Below are 11,801 nucleotides of genomic sequence, written 5' to 3'. Positions count from 1 at the left end.
CTCACTGATCACTCCGGCGGGCTGTGGGAGTTTTGGCCACTCCCTCCTCCGCCACTAGGAAGGTGGCCACTCCCTCCAGCACCATGGACGAGGAAGTCTTGGACGTTGACACCACCCTCCGATCCATGAGCATGTGACGCTGAACCCTGCAATTCATCAATCATTCAAATAAGGCTGTATACATATACATTGCTGTGTTTGGTCAATATTTGCATAAAAGTAAACATGGAACGTCACCTGTGATCCATGGTGAGGAGGAGGCTGTGCATGCATCCACGGGTACTGTTGTGGTGGCCACCCCAGAGGTGGTGGCACCCACCCCGTCGGTGGCCACGCTTGAAATGGCTGAGAGCCCGCTGGTGGCTGGGAGACCGGTGGCACCCATCCCGGGACTGGCTGCGATCCTTGGGGTGGAGGCGTCCAAGTGCCTGGAGGTGCCTGCGTCCACCCAACACCAGTCCACTGTGGCTGCGACGCTGGAGCTTGTCCTGGCCACTGTCCCCATCCTTGTGCCTGCGAGCCATTTTTGATAATAAAGAAAGAGTTGCTATGGAATTGAAGTGTTCAGATAGTGTTACCTGGGGAGGGCGAAAAGCGGGCAAGTTCATATCAGGGCCGAGTCTAGTAGTCATTTCCTGCAAATGGATGCAACGTTAGAATCGCAACATTATACTTTGAATTCAATGACGACACGTGATGAGATAGACGAATTACCTGAAAATAAGAAGCCATATATTGCGTCAGCTGCCCAACCTGCTCCTGCGCTGCTCGAGCCTGCTCCTGTGCTGCTCGAGCCTGCTCCTGTGCTGCCCGAGTCTCCTCCTCCAGCTGAGCCTCTCGAGCAGACCTGGAGGAGCGAGAACTCCCTCCCGAAGACGATGCCTTCCCTTGACCTAATGTCCTGTTGTACTCCACAACGCCGGTGCCAAAGGCAAACCTGCATGATGCACATAGTTGAGCCATTAAGTGGACACATTCTTGTTAATGAAATCGTCGAATCAAACACAAACACCTCACCTGCCATGCTTTCTACCCCCACCACTGTGGTACAACGCCGAGGCATCTAAGTCTGAATGCATCCAGTCGAAGTCAGGCCCATGGCGTTGAGTCATTTCCTCCCCATATGCATTCTGCAAAGAAAGTTAGAGTTGGAGTTAAACACAAAACATGCAATTTAATTCGTAAATACAAACTTGTTTACCATTTTCTCCCTTGCCGCCTCACTGCATAGCACATCAGGGTTCGCCGGATCAGGGCCACGGTGACCACGGACGTAAACCTCCATAAAACTTGGAGAAACGCCACTTTCAGCTTCCTGCATGAAAAACAAGAGTTAAACCATATAATTTTCATAGATGTAACATACAAGTTTGATTTATATACTTACCATGCGGCGTGCGGTACCAAGGTGTCCATCGGCGCCGTACCTGTGCCCCGGTCCTTCAGTGCCACGGTTGGCACGGTGCTTGTTGGACTCTGCAATCCACTCAGGCGACGCCCATCTCTTAGCCAACCACCTCCAGGCTTCCATGTCCTTTGACAGCCAATCCACAACGCTCTCCAGGTACTGCTCCTCTGTGAGGTAGATCTCATTGGCCCCTAATGCTTTGCTCATTTTCTGACCCTTTATCTTCTTGTAGTAGTAGTTGACGGCCGCGATGCGAGCATTGTACATGGCATCCTTGATTATCTTATCAGCGCACTTCCGAAAGTGCCTCTTCACACGTGTCCACTGAGCCTGATCCTCCTCGATGTCATCCGGCAATTGGAACCTCCCCTACATATCAATGGAGAAGTTAAGTTAAAGTAAGATTAGGAGAAGTAATAATTCAATGAATTGCTTATATACGAAAGTAAACTCACCCAGAACTCGTCCCACACAGCCACCTGACAAGTCCTTCGTTTTTTTTCCGAACTTCCCCCTCCGCTACTGCTTTCCCCTGACTCCCCTGGCTCGACATAGTCCTTTAGACCCCAGTCAGCCCACTGCATAGCCGCGAACCTCTCGCCATTGAGCTCCACCATGCCAGGGTAGTAGAAGCGACAGAGGCTACCCAACACCGCGTTCACCTTGGGACGTCTGCCTGTACCGTCCCAAGTCAAGTCTTCCCATGACCTACAAAAATTAATAAAACAAGTAAACTAGTGCAATCACGTTCACATTAAAAAATTAACACAACAGAAATAAGCCCCACCATTCTCCATGCGGCCGGATGAGCCTCCTCTCGGCAGGTCTCGGACCAAGCGCATTGCTCTTCTTATACCTAAGTATACAAGTAAATTCAATATGATGGAATGATTAGAAACTAATATCAATTAAACTAATATGCATAATAATACCTGAAGGACGTAGAACCATCTGACGCGTCGCCCGCGCTGCCTGCCCCCATTGGGTCAACCTCCTCATCCTGCTCACCCTCGTCATCCTGCTCACCCTCCTCACCCTGCACATGAGCATCCTGCTGAGGAGTCTCCTGCTCACCCTCCTCACCCTGCACTTCGTCTAGACAGTCGAGAAGTTGCTGCTGCCTCTGTCGGCTCTGTGAGGTGCCCTGAAAAAGCCCACTGCCCGAGCTGTCCTCGCTGGCCGCGCTGCCCCCACTCCTCCTCGATCTCCTATGCTTGAACATGTTCAACTGTAGATAAATTAATGTCAAACCACAGTATATGAAACAAATAATATGAAAATTAATAATGTGGAAATTGGAATACATAGCTTAATTGATTAACTAAAAGAAACATACTAATCAAAAGTCATCCGCATCCGATGATGCTTCTTCGGCTCGTTGTTTATTCATACGCTCTTGAATTCGTTGGATCCTTACTGATCTTCTAACGACGACAGGTCGTTTGCGCTTTGACCTAGGTTCTTCAATTAAGTCGCTTGAATTGCAACAGAGATTTTCAAGTCCTTCTCCATTGGTCACATGGAATCGGTGAGCTATGTCTTGATTCGACGCCGCTTCTGGTTGAAAAACAGCATCATCGTTGTCCCTGCTTATACTCACGTAGTCAGCACTCTCTGGAGCGACGACTTGTGGGTTGACTTTGATTGCAACCCACCAAGCCTTAAGGCTTGGGTGAGGATATGGCAGGTAGTACACCTGTTTTGCCTGATTTGCAAGGACAACATCGCTCATACTGCTCGGAATCCTAGAGCTATGCTTCACCTCGACATTACCATACTTGTCGACACGAGTCCCATTATGAGCATCAAACCAGTCGCACTCGAAAAACACGACTTTAAGTTCTTTGGGGCCATCGAAAATCAACTCTACAATGTTTTGAAGAACACCGTAATAGTCCACTACTTTGTCATCGTCAACATATGAACTTGCCAACACACCACTATTGGTGGTGGCTGCCAATGGTCGACTCTTCTCCAATTTCGCGGTTCGGAAGCGATATCCATTTACATCATAGCGAGTATAGTTTCGGACGGACACAGAGGTATGTGCCATTTGTTGCAAGTCCGGGTGCACAGAGTTTTTGGAAACCTATACAAGTAATTAGTATATGCATTATATCTTCCAAGTCCAAAATTCAAAGATTAAGTATGGACAATGAGAGAACGACAATTACTAACATAATTACGAAACCACTGCACGAAGTTTGGTCCACCTTTCAACCCATCACGTCGAAGATTTTCTAATTGGATGGCCGTAGGTTTACTAGTAGATTTCCAACATTCTTCATCAAACATGCTGGTCATATTACAAACATGGAGATTACACACTATAGAAATTATGAGATGAGAAAATGGACGTAACTATGAGGAAAACTTACTCGAACGCCTCCTGTGTGCTGTCAATATTGCTATACATATATAACATTAGCGTGTTCAAATCTGATGCTTCAATGTGACGTACACTCCCTTTTCCAACTGCTTTACCCGGATTCGCAAAAATTTGAAGGGTGCTTTGGGGTGATTCATTATCGACATGAAGTCGCACTGAAGGCGCAAACAGATTGTTGGCTCGAGCGAAATACCTGGTTGAGAATTGAGATATCTCCTTAAGGGCAAAAGCCTCCGCAATACACCCTTCGACTCTAGCCTTGTTCCGAACAGACGCCCTGAGCTTTTTCAACGCCCTTTCTATAGGATACATCCACCTGAATTGCACTGGTCCGCCTACCAAAGCTTCCCAAGGCAAATGCACAATTAGATGTTGCATCACATTGAAGAATCCTGGCGGGAAAACCTTTTCAAATTTACAAATAAGAATTGGAATTTCTTTCTCAAATTTCTGCATCAACCTCTTCGATACCGTCTTTGCGCATACTTCCCTATAGAAGTAACTCAACTCTGCAAATATGCTCCAAAGCTCATCCTTAAAATAGCCTCGAAACATCACGGGCATCAGCCTCTCCATAATAATATGGTAGTCATGGCTTTTCAAACCGATCAATTTACCGGTCTTCAGATTGACTGCCCGTTTCAGATTTGCCGCATACCGATCTGGAAATTTCAGATTCTTCAACCACTTAAATATTTCTTTCCTTTCATCCGGCTTGAGGCAGTAATCAGCTCGCGGCCTACTTTCATGCCCTTTATCGCTTACTTTCAACTCGAGCATCGGCCTCTTACAAATTTCAGCCATGTCTTTTCTTGCCTTCATATTATCTTTCGTTTTATCAGTCACATCGAAACATGTGCTTATGATGCTTTCAGCAACGTTACGCTCTTGGTGCATCAAGTCTATGTTGTGCGGCATGATCAAGGCTTTTGCATACGGAAGCTCCCATATTGATGAAATATGGGTCCAATTATGGTCCTCCCCGTAGCCTTGGAACCTATCATTTTCTCCTTGCTTCAGACAAGCATGCCATGCCATTATCTGCGGTGCAGTTTGCCTCTTTGGTGGCCCATTTCTGATTTTGGCTCCACCTCTGAATGCAGTAAGCGAATTCCTAAAATCATGCTTGAATGGAGTCCAACGTCGATGAGCATCAAAGAATGACACTTTCCCACCATGCTTCAATCTGAATGCATCCGTATCATTCATACATATGGGACAGCACAACCGACCATGGACACACCATCCAGACCAATCTCCATACGCCAGCAGATCATGCACTGACCACAAATAAGCAGCGCGCATGGTAAACTCCTTTTCAGTATGGCTGTCATAAGCCTTCACACCTCTCCACAATTGTTTCAGCTCTTCGATTAAAGGGCGAACAAACATATTCAGCTTTGGCCCTGGATGCTCGGGGCCTGGGATGACTAGTGCAAGGAACATGAACTCTTCTTTATTGACCAACTCAGGAGGAAGATTATATGGCACAATGAAGACAGGCCAACACGAGTAAGGGCTTGCACTGGTATTGAAAGGTGTGAATCCGTCCGTCGATAGACCAAGCCGTACACTCCTAGGGTCGTTTGCAAATTCGGGATCAAACTCGTCAAATGCCTTCCACGCATCACCGTCCGACGGATGGACCATTATGTCTGGATCAGTGACGAGACGTACACCATTCTTTGGCCACGTCATATGCAGAGCTATTTCCTTGTTGAGGAAAAGCCTTGAATGCCGAGGAATGATGGGCAACCGACGAAGTTGCTTAGCTGCGACCTTCGTAACTATCAATTCACCCTCATCATTTGTCACCTCGACATATCTAGAAGCTTCACAATGGTTACAACGGTCCAGCTTGTCATCCTCCTCAAAGAATAGCATGCAACTGTTGGGACACACGTCGATCTTCTCATATGTCATCCCAAGACCAGCCAACATCTTCTTTGCGAAGTACATATTTTTTGGCAACTTATGATTCTCCGGGAGAACCTCGCCCATAAGTTGGACGATGTCGTTGTAAGCACTGTTTGAAATGTTGTGCTTCGACTTTATCGCCATTAGTCTTGTGAGAGTCCCAAGAACTGACATCGGAGTGTGCTCGTGCAGTCTCTCTTCTCCCGCGGCGAGTAGCCGGAAGAATTCTTGAGCATCGCGTGGAAGCTGCCCCGCCTCCTCAGCGTTCATTTCAACCTCCCTACCAAGATCATGCAACATATCGTCCATCCTATCATGATCGTCATCAAGCTCCACCTCCGCGTCAACGTGTCTAATAGACTCTCCATGCTGGTACCATACAAGGTAGTTCGGCATAAACCCACTTTTGCAAAGGTGTTTCTCCATTTCTTCCTTCTTCTGAGGCCACTTGTTCTCGCAGCGATTGCAAGGACACTTCGCTAGACGACCAGTTGCATCTTTGAAAGCGTGCTCAAGAAAAGCCTTTGTTACACCCATCCATGCATTCGAATGTGCCCCATCCTTTCTCCACCCGTCATACATCACCCTCCGATCACCGTCCATTTCAAAGGCTAAACAAAAGTAAAAAACATCAACGATCGTCCGTGGCTTAATTAGGTGAACTCCCTATTAGGTAAAGGCCCTAAACCCACCCAAGAGTGTAGGCCGATGCTTGTGATTTATGACGTGTAGCCTACGATTGCCGCGAAATTTCGGCAGCATAACCCCGCTGCTCTCCAAGCACACGCCTGAACATGGTGTGTTGGAGAACAACTGGGTTACACAACCGAAATTCCGCGTCAATCGTAAGGCACATGTCACAAATCACAAGCATCGGCTTACACTCTCAGGCTGTCCAAAATACGTGGACAATTCCGGAACGGCGAACCTCACAAGCCAATGTGACGTTCGCCGTTCCCGAACGGGTGACGCATAAGGTTCGCTACGGTTAACGATTAAAACTGAGAATAATGTATACATGATAAATTACGAAAACAATGTATACCTGAGAATAATGTACGAGTCTAGCTAACGGTGGAGAAGGTCAAGTCGGAAGAACACCTATATACAAAAAATATTATTGTCAATAAAAAATTCGGCAGCACCTCCCCTATAAAGTGATGTTTCTAAAACCTGCAAATAAACGACAACACGATGGTTGCCAAGAAAACTACATGATAGCTACATAATAAACAATATGCTGACCAGTATATACTAAACAATATGTTGACCAGTATATTATAGCACTGAAACAGTTGAAGGTCCAAGCAAGGAGGTGCGGCCAACAGAAGTGGGAGCCTGGGAAACAGTGAATAGCAGGCTGAACCTTTGCATGATCCTGAACCTGAAGAGTCAAGCAGGCTGTGTATGTATTGTATTGTCGAATGCTCTGCTTGTGCAATACTATCTGTTCCCACAAAAAGGTGTTCATTGTTACTCCAGTTGTGGAGTCTATTCTGTAGATTGTAGTATAGCACATATATAAACTAAAAAAACATAGAGCATTCAATTCTGAAGGGCAGGCCGGCATGATACGTAGTCTTGGTTTATCCCTTCTCCAGACCGTTTAAGGATTGGTGTGCTAGTCTAGTCAATTAGGTTTCTGTTTCTTCTTTAGTCATTGTCCACATTAAATCCATTGAACCAGAACCATCTATCCTGTCAGTTAGCTTTCCATTGCGTGTGCAAATTTAAGTATCAGTATTAGGTTATGTGGAGGGCCTAAAATGACAAAAAGGAAATCATAGCTCATGCTGTGTAGCTCCTTCTCAGGCAGCTATGCCAAGGCAAATAGGTTTGTGCTTCTCCCTCAGTCAAGACAAAACAGTTCATTCTGTTATTGAACTTCACGTCAAATGCCTTTATTGATCATTATTGTTGTTAATACATTGACTACTACTCGGGGTGGGCTACGAATGGCAAACATGTCAATCGTCTTGCGACTCACCGGTATGCCCTGTTACCCATCCATTGGCAATGGCCGCTTTTGGTGGCGGGGTGGTGACGCCGCCCATGCACTGACGAGCAATTAAGCTCCCACTTCTACCTAATCACGTGTTCAGCTAGGTGCTAGAGAATGCGAAGATGAAGGTGGACAAGATGAAGGATACCTCAATGGCGGTGGAGGCAGTGACAGAGATGGCGTCGAATTCCCGTCGGTGGAGCGCGGCGGGCGCGCAGAGCGACGGGCGCGCGCGCAGAGCGACGGGCGCACGGCACGGCGGGCGGCGTTGCGGCGTTCCGGCGTTCCGGCGAGGGAGGACGGCGGACGAGCGCGCGCGGGCGGCGAGGGCGCGCGGGCGGCGAGCGCGCGCGGGCAGGAGACCTCGGGCAGTGCGGCGGCGAGGGCAGGCGAGTGCGGCGGCGAGCGCGCGCGCGACGGACGGCGAGGGCAGGTGACGGCGCGCGCGACGGACGGAGTGCGGCGGCGCTCAAAACAGAGAAAGGAGCGAAAGGAGCGAGAGGGAGAGAGAAGGTGCGGTCGCGCGATTTAGGGCGTCTATTTTCGTCGGCCGCATTGAGGCCGACGAAAATAAATGCCGTATTTTCGTCGGCCCCCCTAAAGCCGACGAAAATGGATGGCGTATTTTCGTCGGCACAGCCCCGGCCCACGTAAATAACACCTATTTTCGTCGGTTACTAGGCCGACGAAAATAGCGTCCTTATTTTCGTGGGCCTGCCGACGAACATATGCTCGGGCCCACGAAAATAGGCTTCATTTTCGTCGGTCCCAAAGGCCGACGAAAATAACCTTCTATTTTCGTGGGCCGGCCAACGAAAATATATCGGCCTACGAAAATTTAGGCGTCTCCTGTAGTGTTGGGTGAACCGGGATGGGTTCGCCGGAGCGTTTGTTCCGTGGTGGTCGCGGACCGATAGAGATTAGTGGAGGATTGGTCAAATTAAACCCATAGATGTGTTCGGGTAGCGTCGGAGATGGAGCCCGTGTACTCGACACCACTGGAACAGGTCACCGTTAGCAAGTACACACGATTTTGGCCAAGTGTTCGATCGGTGCGCGGTCGAGGACCCGGGTCGTAAAGAAATGGAAATAAGAGGACTCTTATGTAACTGTCAGAGAGACATGTGAATAGTGTTCAAGGACTCTTTACTGGTTATTCAAATGCCTAGGGGCCACAGTGCAAATCCGCCAGCGCGGGCGCGGGCGCGGGCGCGTTTCGCCTGTTCGTGGGCCTATCGGGCTGAATTGAGCCCGTTACTATTCATGTTTTATTCTTTTTCTTTTTATGGTCAGCTTGGGAAATCTGTAGAAAATAGTAGGAAAACAGTAAAATTATGAAACCAATTTTATTAGATTTCTAAAATCAAGTAGTTTTAAATAAAAATAATTCCATGATTTTTATTCAAACTCGAAATTATGTAGCATTTAAAGGTGCTTGAATAAAGCCTTTTAGAATTTTAGTAATAGTTTAGTAATTCCAAAAATCATAAAACTTTTTGGGTATACTTAATATGGTGGCTAGAGACCCAGAGTGAAGTTTGAAATGGTTTGGACAATGTTTGACCAGAAAACCCCATAACTAGCTTCATAAGATTAATTATCTAATACAAATCCCAAAGGAACACCTAACTAGGAAATCTTAGTAATTGGTTCGTACTGTGAAGGAAAGTTGTATTCAAGACGTAACTTACTATATTTCTATTGTATGATTGCATATTCATAACATAGCATAAACATTCATGTACATGTATTATCATTTATAGAGCACGAAGAAGAATCCGTAGTAGAGGAAGAAGTCTCACAGACTGAGAATCCTCCAGTGGAGAACAACTTTTATTTCGATATCTGCACTGTGGAAATAGAAACTCCTGCAACACAAGGCAAGCCCCGGTGCATTATCCGTTTTTCTTGTTGTTTTAAAATCTTTATCACTTCATATGATGCATTAGGTGATAGGAATTGTGTGATAAACAATTGATGCATTTCCTTCCTTGGAAAATTTGGTTACCAATCCTTATTTACCGGTTTTATTTAAACAAGTTTTCTAATGCTTAGTCTTGCTATACAAAAAAATGTTTTGTTTTGGAAAAGGTGATGCTTCACACTAGATGGAGATTTTTACTAAGAAAAGACTTATGATGGTGAATCCATCACGGCCGTGATGGATCCAACATCTGAAAAGAGTACCTCTGTCAGGTACCAAACTTTGAGGTTTAAGTAATAAAGACGAGACCGGGCAGGTGACTTGCACGAGAAGAGAGTCTCAGTGTAGTGTCTCCGTCTGAGTCGCTTAAGGATCGAGCCGATGTAGGCTTACTGATCGAGGACCTTTTAACTGACCATATGCCTCATCATGGGTAAGCTTTGCTTTGTTGGACCAATACTAGAAAGGCCACCATGCAATGGGAGTGGAGAGATGGTGAGAGTAGCGTGTACCCTCCGTGGCAAGAGGCTGGACGGTGGAGTATCTGTGCTCTCGGTTGGCGTGAACCCATTCTGGTCTTGAAAAACCCAGGTGTGAGTTGACATATGCAAGGGTTAAGTGCTACATATGGCATGTGGTTGGAGATCCTCAGCTGGTTATTAATCGATTCGGATCGCCGTTACTTCTCAGACATGAAGACTTAGTCACTGACCTACACATAGCCACAAGTGAACTGAAGGGGTGATAAAAAGATGGCTAGGATAGGCCAAGTGCTTGATCTAAGAATAGAAAAGAATCTAGATGCAGGTAATTACTTAACCTGATAAGTAAAATGAATTCTTAAGGATCCACTCATAATAAGCTTTTCTACAAAAAGAGTCTTTGAATCTTGATAAGCTTTACATTGATTCCCTAAAGCCAATATATCCTTGAGAGTCTTTTTCATTTGACGGGTAAGACTTGCGAAAGTACACTCCGTACTCAGGGTTTTCAAACCCATGTTGTTGTAGGTGATGAAACTGCTGAGTTCTGATGTTTCTGCTCCAAGGTGGTTCCAAAGCAGGAGGAAGAAAACTAAGGCCTACCTGGGGAAGGTGTTTTGCCTTCCTATGATGTAATAATAAGTTTAAGCACTCAGTACCCAGTTATGTAATAATCAACTCTTTCTATATTTTACTTATGAATGTAAATTATGTTATTGTATTCCTTTCCGCTTACTCCGATGATGTGTAATGTCTGCGTTATGGGATAAGCGCTCTTGGGCGATATGATGGAGATACAGATAATTGGACTTGCCGAGCCATTGAGCGTACCTGCATGACTGTCTGAGGTCCTTAGGACAAAGACATCTGTAGGTGGGCCTAATACCGTGGGAGGTTCCATGACAGCTGGTATTGGAGCGAAGCCCATTTCTTCGGACATTACTTAGTGCTTCAAAAGATTTTAAAATACTTACCCTAGAATATTCTTTCATTCTTTCCTTGATCCTTTCTTATAGTAACTTATCTTTTGAAGTTGGGTAATAGAGTGCCAAATAATAGGTCATATATAGGAGGTATGGGATCAACAAGTGGTTGATTCGATAATCGTAGGTCATGCATGCATCATATTTAAACAATACTAAGTAATCTTCCCCTCTTATAGAGACAGGGCACGCACAAAGTTTACTAAGCGGAAGGCGACCGGACCTCAGGGTGTACCTCGACACCAGTTGGCTCCTCGACATGAGGGGAGTAGTAGTGGGAGTAATGATCCCATAGGGGATCTGGAGGCCAGAGTTGAACGTCTAACGATGGAACTATGGCATGGAAGCAGGGAGTATGCGCGTGTTAGCCGCCACATCGCTGAGTTTTTAGCAGAGGTTGACCATTTGCAGCGAGAGATTGTTGAGCGGGATAGAGCTATTGAATAGGCTGTAAATTCACGATCTATAGCCCGGGATTGCGAGGAGACTGCCCGAGCCTGGGTGGAAGAGCTAAGTGTAGCCCTAAAAAATCTGCAAGCGTATAATAATACTCTGCACGAGTAAGTGCACGTGATGTATGACCAGCTACATCCGAACGTGCCACCAGAGGTTGCGGCGATGGGAGCTGGTGCATCAGGAGCAGCTGGCGGAGGACCTTATGGTTAGTTGGATCTCTTTGGAGCCCCTCCTTCCATG

The sequence above is a fragment of the Zea mays genome, chromosome 7 (genome assembly GCF_902167145.1).
Source record: "Zea mays cultivar B73 chromosome 7, Zm-B73-REFERENCE-NAM-5.0, whole genome shotgun sequence".
NCBI classification, from domain to species: domain Eukaryota; kingdom Viridiplantae; phylum Streptophyta; class Magnoliopsida; order Poales; family Poaceae; genus Zea; species Zea mays.
The sequence above is the reverse complement of the archived record's forward strand: the minus strand, read 5'-3'. Positions refer to the sequence as shown.